Source organism: Narcine bancroftii, chromosome 12 (genome assembly GCF_036971445.1).
Source record: "Narcine bancroftii isolate sNarBan1 chromosome 12, sNarBan1.hap1, whole genome shotgun sequence".
In the NCBI taxonomy this organism is placed as follows: Eukaryota; Metazoa; Chordata; class Chondrichthyes; order Torpediniformes; family Narcinidae; genus Narcine; species Narcine bancroftii.
Window position 1 is genome coordinate 21,001,592 of NC_091480.1, and position 12,083 is coordinate 21,013,674.

The 12,083-nt window shown below is 39.4% G+C and overlaps 1 long non-coding RNA gene across 1 annotated transcript; it reads left to right on the top strand.

The window, feature by feature from the left end:
* LOC138747248 (uncharacterized) lies at positions 1-10,433 on the top strand. Its single transcript, XR_011347391.1, has 3 exons — positions 1-99; positions 2,637-2,742; positions 10,031-10,433. It is a non-coding gene; the product is annotated as an uncharacterized lncRNA (long non-coding RNA).
* Positions 10,434-12,083: the final 1,650 nt, after the last annotated feature.

A 12,083-nucleotide genomic window follows, 5' to 3' on the forward strand; every position in this document is an offset into this window, starting at 1 on the left:
AATGTGCAGCAAAATTTTGTGCTTTGAGTTCCCAGAGAGACTGCGAACAGCTCTTTAAGAAAATTCAAAGGAAAGTTGCAATTCCAACAACCAGAATGTGTATGCCTCAAACGATAAGATGTTTGTTTTAGGGTTTTTATAGGGGGGGGGGGGTGGGGTGTGGAAAAATCTGTAATGTTATGTTCATATTTAATAATAGATTGAGCTGATGCAATTAAAGATCAGATGATGTAACAGCAGTAACGATTATGTAACCAAATATACGTTTTGGTAGTTTCCGTAATCGCTGGCTCACTTGGAAAGTTTGCATTAATTCACTGGCAGCAAGTTGGAAATCTGGTCTCCATGTCTTGAAAACAAATGAAGGAACAATGAAGAAAAAGACTGCTATTGTTAGCTCCCTCCAGTGGATTAATCTCCATGTCAAAAGCTGTTATTTATCAACACAGCAACATATTCACAGATTTATAATCTGATCTGTTCTTGTGCCTCACAGTGAAAAACAACATATTATTTTCTTTCATTTGCTTTCCTGAACCAAATACACTTTATTTAACCTATGCTCAATAATATACCTTGGATAGATTACCATTGCCATTGGATGCTTTAAACACCAACAGAGAAGATAGTTATTTGTGACAAAGTTTTATAAAAACATTAACTCGATTATCTGTACTTGCAAATATAGTAGACCAGCACATTCCAAGGTGCAGGAACTTGGTCTGAGGTATGTACTGGCTGGCGTTGCCATTGCAAAGGATGCATGGAGAAAGACCACAGCATGGAGTCCTCCTGCTACTCAAAACTTGTGGGACTATGCCCTGAGTACTTACCTCTCAAACTTATTGTTGATAGAATGTTTGGCAATGAAAAGTTGATGCATATTGACAATTTAAAATGTAAATAAATATAATATGTTTGGTATTGTAGCATCTGCTAATGGCAGTGCTACCGAAATGAGAGACGTCCACCAGCACGAGGTGAACGAGTAACTGAACTTTATTTTTAATTCCTCACGCTGGTCGAGGAGACCACTCACTTCCTGCGAGGGGCGCGCTGGCCTTAGGAAGTGATGTCAGTGCGACCCAGTGTCACTCCCAGTCCAATACGGAAGCAGTGTTGTCCCCCAGGCAACGCCTGTTGCCAACCGCAGGCTTCTCCTCACCCCAGCTATGCCTGCCTTTTTGTTAGCTATGTGGAGTAATCCATGCTACAAGCCAACACAGATAAGGCCCCCTCAATTCTTTCTCTGATACCTTGATAACTATTTCAGTGTTGCCTTATGTAGCCTTATGTACCCATGATGAGCTTGTCAACTTCATCCACTTTGTTGCCAACTTCCACCCTGACCTCAAATTCACTTGGTTCATCTCTAGCAACACTCTCCCCTTTCTCGATCTCCCCATCTCCATCTCAAGAGACAATGTCTCGATAGAAATCTTCCACAAACCCACCATCTCCCACAGCTACCTTGACTACATCTCTTCAAACCCTGTTCTCTGTAAGGATATCATTTCTTTCTCTTAAATTCCTCTGTGTCCATCACATCTGCTCCCAGGATGAGGTCTTCGATGCCAGATCATCAGAGATGTCTCCTTCTTCAAACAACATGGCTTTCCCTCTACCACCATTAATTTAGCCCTCACCTGCATATCCAACAAGGACAGGATTCCCCTTATCCTCACCTACCACCCCATCAGCATCTGATTCCAATATATCCTCCTCTGCCATTTCTGCCACCTACTATGTGACCCCACATCTAGACACATATTCACCTCTTCTCCCCTCTCTACCTTCCGCAGGGTCCACTCCCTCTGTGACACTCTTGTCCACTCTTTCCTCCCCACCAATCATCCCCTTGGGACCTACCCCATGACCGTAGGAGATGCTATACTTGCACCCACAATTCGGGGCCCCAACAGTCCTTGGAAGTGAAGCAATATTTCAGTTATGAATCTGGAGTAGTCATCTACTGCATCTGGTGCTCCCATTATGCTTTCCTCTACATCGGAGAGATTGGGAGATTGCCTCATTGAGCACCTCAGCTCTGTCTGCCACAATAACGTGGATCTCCCAGCTATTTCAATTCCCATCCCATTCACTTGCTGACATATCTGTCCATGGTTGCATACACTGCCTGACTGAAGCCATCTACAAATCTTCCATATGGGCACCCTCCAACCAGAAGGCATTAATATTAACTTCTCTGGTTTCTGTTAGAACCCCACCTCCCCTACCCCCATCTTCTTCCCCTTCTAGCTCTATCTCTCTCTGTCTTCCCTTTTCCCTCTGTCTCCTTTCACAGGCCCAAAATCACTTCTCATCTTTCCACATATCATATCCAATGAATACCTTTTGGCTGTAGGTCTGAACTCTTACCCTTCCCATTCTTCTCCCTTTCTCTCCCCAGTCTTTAATTCAGACACCTGCCTGCTTTTTGCTACAAGAATATATTCTTAAATTTTTGGGATTTATTTTCAGCTGGGTGCCTGGTGATAAAAAAAAATAGTAAATAAGACCAACTGTCTGAATTTGAATTAGCCTTCAATGTTTCATCACCGATCCATTCAGTGGAAAATATTTTAGACGCTTCTGTAATCGCTGGCTCGCTTACAAAGTTTGCATTATTTCCCTAGCAGCAAGTATAGAAAACACAGAAATGTTGGAGAAACTCAGCCGGTCTCACAGCGCCCATAGGAGGTGAAGATATATTACCGTCGTTTTGGGCTTGAGCCCTTCAAGGTACATCCATATCCATCTATGTATGTCCTCTTACCTGTTGGCCTGGTGCTCCTCCCCTTGTCCCTTCTTCCCTCAACCCCCAGCCTTTTTATTCAGGCGCCTGACTGCTTTTTGTTCAGACCTTGATGAAGGGCTCAGGCCTGAAACATTGGTTAAATAGTTTTGCTTCCTATGGACGTTGCGTGATCTGCTGAGTTTCTCCAGCACTTTTGTGTATTAAACTGCAATCACTGTGTCTGGAGCCTTTCCTGTTTAACACTGATAATGCACTGCCTGAGACAGTGGTGAAAGGAATGTCAGTGACATGCACTTGAATCTTACTTGCTTAAGTAAGCATAGAAGGCTACAGGCCAAGTATAGGAAGAAGGGACTAATATAGATGGGTGCTCTCTGGTCAGTGTGGATGTGGTGGGCTGAATGTCCTGTTAACATGCTTTCTCGCAGGAGAATATCTCATAGAACCTAAGTCAAGTATCTGCCTTTGGAAGAGCTGAACAGACCTGCTCACCCTCTCTAAGATTGAAATAAAACATTCTGGCAGTATTACCTGGGATGGAATGGTTGCTGAGGGCTGTCAACACTGAAGGAGGCACCAAGCAGAGCTTCTTCACTTCTTATTTTCGTTCTAATATTTCAACCTGCCCAACACTACAGAACTAATCACAGGTACTTTATCCAGCTACATTTTTCTCTGCTGGTCCCTTTGCACCAAATACCATTCCTTGATGGGCAGTGTAAAACACTTCCATGTGTAAACTGCTGCAGTTCATTCTTTTTTGAGAATTAAACGCTGAAAATGGTGATCTTCCCTTTACTGATTTAAAAAAATACATTGGAACCATTCAGAATGTATTTAAGAGAGACACTCACAAAATGAACAATCAGCTTGATTTTACTCTCATATGGGCAAGATGCTCAAAGAAATTTTTATTGTCAATGCCACAAGCCGACAGAATGCATCTTCTTTAAAAAAAATCAATGGAATTGTCTGGGGACCTCCAGGATTCTGAAGTTTTGAGATTCTACAGGAATCTCAGCACCAGTTCCACCACTTTGCATCTATTCATTTCTAAAATTAAGCAAAAGTATTTGGAGGTATTTAGCATATTATCAGATCTGTCAAGGCATTTCACATACAGTTGCTACATTGTATGCATTTTGAGGAATTCAAGGTCCTCAAACCATCTGTGTTACAAATAGTCTGCTTCTGTTTTTATATTTTAGCTTAAGTAATATTGGACATTTAGGCTATTCCTATCTATCCTTTCAGAATTTTAAATGTTGGCCATGTATTTACATTAAAGATGCTATTTCACTGGCTCTCCACTCATCCCTGGATCATCTGGACAACTGCAAATTGTGCATCAGGCTGCTTTTCATCGATTACAACTCAACTTTCAACATCACCATCCCCTCAGTACTGGTCAGCAAGTTTCAAAACCTTGGCCTCTGCACCTCCCTCTGCAACTGGATCCTTGACTTCCTCATCGAAAGACCACAGTCAGTGTGGATGGTAACAACATCCTCCTCCTCACTGACGATGAACACAAGGATGTGTACTTAGCCCACTGCTCAATTCCCACTACACCCTTGACTGCGTGGCTATGCCACCTACAAATTTGCCAATAACACCACGGTCATGGCAGAATCACAGTCAGCAATGAGGAAGTGCATAGAAAGGAGAAAGGCCAGCAGGTTGAGTGGTATCACAAGCAACCTTGCACTCAACATTTGCTAAACTAATGAGCTGATTGTGGTCTTCATGAGGGGTGGGAAATCATGAGAAACAAACCAGTCCTCATTTGGGGGTCAGCAGTGGAAAGGGTTAAGATCTTGAAATTCCTGGGTGTCATCATCTCTGAAGATCTGTCCTGGGGCCTCCATGTTGATGCAATCATGAAGAAGGCTTGCCAGCCGCTATACTTCAGGAGGAGTGTGAAGAGATATGGCTGTCACCAAAGACTCTTGCAAATTTCTACAGGTGGGCTTTCAAAGTTGTGCCATTGTCTGGAATCGAGGTGCCAATGTGCAGGACAGGAAAAGGCTACAGAGGGTTGTGACCTCGGCCATCGTTATCATGGTCAATGGTTTTCACTTCATTAAGGACATCTATAAGATGTGGTGTCCCAAGAAAGCAGCCTCTATCCTCGCCACCCAGGCTATGCCCTCTTCTCACTGTGACTATCTGGAAGGAGGGACAAGAGCTTGAAGATAAATGTCCAATGGTACAAAAACAGCTTCTTCCCCTCTGCCGTCAGATTTCTGAATGGGCCACAGATAATACATAATTTTTACCCTAATTTATTTTTATTTATGGAAATGAAATTTATTGCAATTTTAATGTACAAAACTGCTGCTGCGAAACAACAAATTTTGTGACACATATTCATGACAATAAACCTGATTCTGATTCTATGTGTATAAATATTTGTACACTAGTATGTTAACACTTCTCCAAAAGTAAGGATAACTCAATATTACAATTCTTCTTCAGAAATATTGTGGGAATATAGTGTACATTATAGCCCCAAGCGCCACAAGATATCACATTGGCATTTAGCAGATAAGTTTTGGTGACTCATTTGATTTTATTTGTAGGTGAAACCTGATTCAGGGATTGGTGACAGTCATGTAACCTATAACAAATGGGACTAACAAATAAAATAATTGGAAATGACAAGCAAAACATGAGTCATGCTATTTCTTTGCAATAAGGTGTAGATAATTGAGCTGAACAAGAAATAAATTCAGAAGTAAAACCTTGAAGTTTGCAGAGATTGGAGTAAAAACACAATGCTGGAGAATCTCAGCAGATCAAACTGTGTATTTTATGTAGCAAAGAAAAAGATACATAACCATCGTTTTGGGCTTAAACCCTTCATCAAGGTATGAACAAATGTCAGCAGGCGCCCAAACAAAATGGTAGGGGGGTGGGGCAGGGGGAGGAGCACAGTCCCAAAGGCAGGAAGTAAAAGGTGTATAAGGGAGGGAGGGTACATCAACAAGCAGGGGGAGGAGGGATGGCTCAGTGAATGGAGAGGGAAGGGGGTGGGGAGCTGGAAGAAAGAAGACAAAGGGAAAGGGGAGGAAGGGAAAATGGAGAGTAGCCTAGCAGAATCCAGAGAAGTTGATGTTAATGCCATCTGGTTGGACAGTGCCCAGATGGAACATCAAGTATTGTTCCTCCAATTTAAGGGTGATCTTGGTGGGATAGTACACGAGGCTATGGACAGACATGTCAGCATGGGAGTGTGGTGCAGAATTGAAATGGTTGGCCACAGGTAGATCCCTGTCACTGATGCGGACTGAGCAAAGGTGCTCAGCGAAGCACCCCCCAAGTCTGCATCCAGTCCCTCCGATGTAGAGAAGACCTCAAAGGGAATACTGGATGCAGAAGATCACTTCCGCGGATACACATGCGAAGTGTTGTTTCACTTGAAAGGACTGTTTTGGGCCCCAAATGATGGTGAGGGAGGAGGTGTTGGCACAAGTGTGGCACTTCCTGCAGCCTTAGGTACCGGAGGTGGGGATGATTGGTGAGGTGGGGAGGGATGAATGGATGAGGAAGTCATGGAGGGAGCGGTCCCTACAGAAGGCAGATAGGGGAGGAGAGGGGAAGGTGTGTCTAGTAGTGGGTGGAAATTACTGAGGAGAATGTGTTGAATTCAGGGGCTGGTGGGGTGGTAGGTAAGGACAAGGGAAATCCTGTGTTTGTTATGTCTGGGGGCACAGGGGGCCAGGGCAAAAGAGCAGAAAGTGGAGGTGATGCAGGTGAGGGCTGAGTTGATGTTAGTGGAGGGGAAGAAGGCAGACATTTCATATGATCTGGATAGGAAGATCTCATCTTGGGAAACGATGCAACGGAGACAAGAGTAATTGTAAAAGGGAAAAGAATCCTTGCAAGGGACTGGGTGTGAAAAAATGTAGTTGAAAATGACAGTTTGAATTATTTGATAAAAATATTTAAATATAATAATGTATGATAATGTAGTGGAAACAAACAATCAGCATCCACGATCCATACATTAGGATACTAACTTGCTGAGTATGAATGGCGTATTTGACATCCGTACAGTGTCTTTGATCTAGATCTCTCTAGTGCCAGCAAATTCCAATTCGATCGTCACAAATTCCAGTGAGCAGCTGCTCACCCACCTATCCAAAAACAACTCCGATAACCACATGCAATTGTGGAGCTTGGACCCCTAAAAATATTTAACAGTGGCACTGCAATAAATTAGGATTTTATTTTCCTTCATGAGTAAATGTAGATTTCATGCAAAAATCCCATCCATTTTTCACTAACATTGTCTTGCAATGTGCTCAACAGATTCAAATATCTAAGAAATTAAAGAATTGTCGTAAATTGTTTTTTTTTAAATACTTTTCAAATGTAGACATGGCCAATAATTCACTAAATTTGTGGCTGACATAAAACGAAATTGAATCTGGGAACCATTTACAGGAAGAAGTGAATCTGTTGCATTGTTCAAGTGAACCGGCGTGGACTTGAAGGGCCGACATGGCCTGTTTCCACGCTGTAAACAGTTATATGGTTATATGGAAATCATAAAATACCTCAAAACTACTTCAAAACCTTTTCAAAATGTGAATATAATCTTAACGCCAAAATGAAATGATAACCAACTTAAAGATTAAAAAAAACAAAGGTTGAAGGGTTCCTTTTATTGTCATGTAGTAATAAATTAAAAATATAATATAAATGATGTATAATTTTTGCCTGCCATAAGATTTACAATGATCATTGCCCAGTATCCCTAAAAAACATATTTTGTATATTGAAATAATTTGGAAAATGCATTTACCTGACTAAACCTTTGCACTTATCCACTGAGAAGATGCTTTCAGGTTCGAAGGACCCAATTAGTGAATCTATTCATCCATCTTACTGCATACTGAATGGAGGATGGCATTTATGCCAACCAATGTAGCAGGAAAAACTGACACAAACCCAACTTTGAAGACCAGTTGGAAACCAGATGGATTCTAACCACCAACTCTGCTGTTCATTTGATAGATTTAAAACTTCTGATAGGAAGTTACCAGTCAGGAGTAGTTGTGTTAAATGGGGCTAAAGCCTCAGGCAGTGGAATACTCCCACCTGGAACCAAAGAATCGTCTATATTCTTAATTGCATCCACCACTCATCACCCATGCAATAAATGCAATGACATCAACAATTCGCAGCTGTCTCACACTCACCTGATACCACACCCCCCCCCCCACCTACCCTCATCACTAAGCAGTTTATTGGAAGTGTTCTTCACAGTCAGCTCTCAACTTCATACTATTTGGAGCCCAGAACTACACGAGATCAGATCCCATTGTTGTTTGTTCAATTTTGAATAATGCCAGAACAAAAACCTCCCTCTTTGCCTCTTCATGTCTGTGTGGTTCCACATGAAATAAAAAATATAAAGCACCAAAACAGCATTCTAACAATTTATGCAAATAAAATTGTTCATTTTGAAAGCGTTTCTGTAATGCAGTATTGCTGGCCTCCATGGAAGATTTCAAAACACAATTCTGATCTTGCATTAAAATAAATGAATGAAGGCACCTTAAATGGTGCGTGCAACAGCATAATTCCACTGAGCTGGATTCTAACATTCCAGCATTTTTTCCAAATTGAATAGTAAAAGAAAACAAGTAACAGTATTAAGATTGCACAGAACTACAGGAATAATTCAAGTAAAGCTTCTAAAAGGATCAAGGTCTGTTCTTCAAAATGAAACAAACATGAATCGTGTATTCTCTATGTGTACAGAGAAGAACTGACCTTTATTAAGAGGTGATCAAGACAAATTTGGATGTCTTCATGCTAGACCAAGAAATATGTAAGGGAAAGGAATCTTAGCAGAAGGATAATATACTAAATAAAGCATTTGCTTCATAAATGAATTGCTGAAAATTTTCTTTCTTCCTTCTTTATTAAATAGCATTTAAAATTATGTTCAGTATTTTATGTCTTGTTAAAAATCATTCATGCGAGATAGATTTCAACTTTAAATTATTGTAAATATTACCTATTAAACCCTTAGGGGAAGGATTCAAATGAAATCAGGTTGATTTGATGTAGGTAAATTAGGTAATATCTTATTCAATAAACTTGGAAATATCTAAAAAAAAATCAAGAGATATTAAACCTGTCTATAAACATCTGAAAAATAGACAATTCCTTTGCTTTTCCAGAAAAAAAAGGCTTGATCCATTACAGATGATGAGAAAAAATAATTGAGGTAAATAGTTCTTCATTAACTAAAAGTTTTTAAATAAAAGAATTGTGAAATTGAAACCAAATCCATGTCTGTCTACTAATCCTAATCTTAAAAATTGTAAAAGTAAGTTAGTGAATACTTCTGTACAGATTTCCATTCCAAATCTGTCCAATGAGGGTGTTTGTCAGAATAATATACCCAGAAAATAATCTATCAAATATTAACTTCCCAATAATAAAAGTTAAAATTTGGTAAAGCCATACCATCATCTTTCTTTAATTTCTCAAATGAAATTTATTCAACCTAGCATTATTATTATTCCATATATAAGAAATTTTAGAGTCAATAAAATTAGAGGAGCTTGGGAATTGGAACTTCAGTCACTTTTCCCAGAGGAACTTTGGGAAAAGATTTTTGGAATGGTTCTCAACCTTTTTCTTTCCACTCACATACCACTTTAAGTAATCCCTATGCCATCGAGGCTCTGTGATTAGTAAGGGATTGCTTAAGGTGGTATGTGAGTGGGAAGGGAAGATTAAGAATCACTGGTCTAGATCCAATTGTTACTGAAATATTTTGCTTGAGAAAAATTGTCATTGGCCCATTTCCTTTGGAGTTATGGAACCGTGCACATAGCAAGTCAATTAGCAATGACCAATTAGCTATAACATAATTGGTTTTCAAACTTTTTCTTTCCACTCACATGCCACCTTTAGCAATCCCTTACTAATCACAGAGCATAGGGAATACTTAAAGTGGTATGAGAGTGGAAAGAAAATGGCTGAAAACCACTGGGTTAACACCTCTTAATCATGTTCTCGACATGCATTGATTCAGTTTAAAGTGGTACACTGGGTTCATATGTCGAAAAATAAATTGGCCCATATCTTTACTAATGTTAGTCCTTTGTATAAAGCACAAGTGGCCACATGAACACATATGTTTGGTCTTGCTCTGTATTGGATAAGTATTGGACCAATCTTTTCAAGACATTGTCAATTCTACTGGGTGTTAGATTGGAACCTAATCCACTGATTGCTATTTTTAAGAATTATAGTTCCAGAGATGGGTCGAGTTTCCACTTCTGCACACCGGGTTGTAGCCTTCACTACAATGTTGGCCAGAAGAGCCATTTTATTAAATGGAAAGATCCTCATTCACCTACTTCGATGTAATGGCTCTCTCAACTTATGTCATGTTTAAATTTAGAAAAAATTAGAAGTTGCATTTTTGATACCTCCGTTAAGTTTGAAGAGACTTGGCGTCCTTTTATAAACTGTTTTCATAGGAATTCATCTGTATTTTGCTTTTACCTTCCAGATTGTTTTAGATTTCTGTTGTTTATTTTATTGGTAAGGAACAGATAAATAGTTTGTACTGATAGTTTGTAGTGAATTCTCAGTTTAGGCTGCCCAGCCTTTTTTTGTTATTGCTGTTTTATTTTTTTGTTTATTTCAGAGGTTAAATGGGGTTTTAACAATTTTTTTTCCCTTTGTTGAATATTTCAAATTGAGAAGAAAGGGACCATATTGTTCAATATGTTATAATGTTATATATTGTATTGCAATATATTGATATTTGTTTTTACTCTTCGATTCTGTATTCTATTCTCCTTCTGTATTGTTTAATAAAATGATTGAAAAGGAAAGAAAAATCATTCATGCAATACAACGCAATTTATCATGTTGCTTTTCTTTTATTTTTATTGCTGTTCATGATCGTGTGTGACAAATTTGCATTCATTGAAAGATGATTCCAATAATCTGGGAACAATTGTGCCTTGTTCTATCTATTTAGGAAAGGAGGTCACTGGGGTGATATGAACTCATTGTGCAAATGGATCTCAAACATTTCCCCAAAAGAATTTGTTAACTTCAAAAGAAATCTCACGGACAACTTTCAATCACTGTTGTTGAAAAAGGACTTTCATCAGCTTTTCCAATGAAAAATAAATTCAGTTATTTAAAAAAAATAGCTGACTGCTCCGGATTGCCTTCAGATCATTATAGATTTGTACCCTCCTTTTTCAACTGAAGAGAATCTTTAATGAATGCTGTTTCTTCATGTATTTCCATCTGACTCTTCAAATAGAGGCCAGCTTTATTATTGCAGTCTGCCTGTTTTAGTTCTACCACCTGCAATCTGTCACATTGTCATAAATTTGCTTGTAATTAACTGAAATATATAGTGCATTTAGATAATCACAGATGATTTTTGAGAAGAACTGACAGACTGAGCTGTCTCTGTTTAAAAATATGAGGAATGTCTGAAGTGTGATCAAACAAAGTGGCGTGGTTTCTGCCTACTTTTGCTTCACAGTTGTTGCATCAGGCTAAAAGCAGGTGGTAAAAACTTCCACAGGTTTGGTCTCTAGCACTGCATCAGTTATGAGGAAACCATCATACAGTGGACAACTGACCTTTCCCCACAGAGGGGATCTTTGCAAGTCAGAAATCACAAGATGTTAAATGACGACTTCATTGCACGTTGGACTTCTATTTATGTAATGATCTCTTTGGAACATTGAAGAATGTGAGGAGACTTGATAGAGATCGACAAGATTATATGAGGCTAAGGCCCCTTTTACACTCGAGTCCCACCTCATCGGCTGTTCAGTGTCCCAGGATAAGAATGAGGAGAGGTTTTTGCATTTTACACTTGACCACTCTTAATTGGAACACTGCACATGTTCAAACTTGCAAGGAGTCATTCCCAGGGTTAAGACTGTTCTTCCTTCTACCGGTGACGTTATTACACATTGAGCGAAGGTGGACCTGCCCTAAATCCTGATCAATGTATTATGATCTTATATTGGAACAAAATTAATCATGCTTAATTATAACATAATTAAGCTTTATGTACAGCACAGTATGAGCCCTTCAGTCTCTATTGTTGTTGTGCCGACCTAAATCAACTTTTATAAAGGGACCGTGGGAAAGTGCAAGCAATAAAGAGCAATAGCGGACAATTTTTATACAGAGTGGGAAAGTTCATGGAATTCTATGGACGTAACAATTTTCTGAAATGCTATTGATGGTAAATTATGCAACGCAACTGTCAATATATCACAATGTTCAACTGATGGATCATTGAGCATTGTCA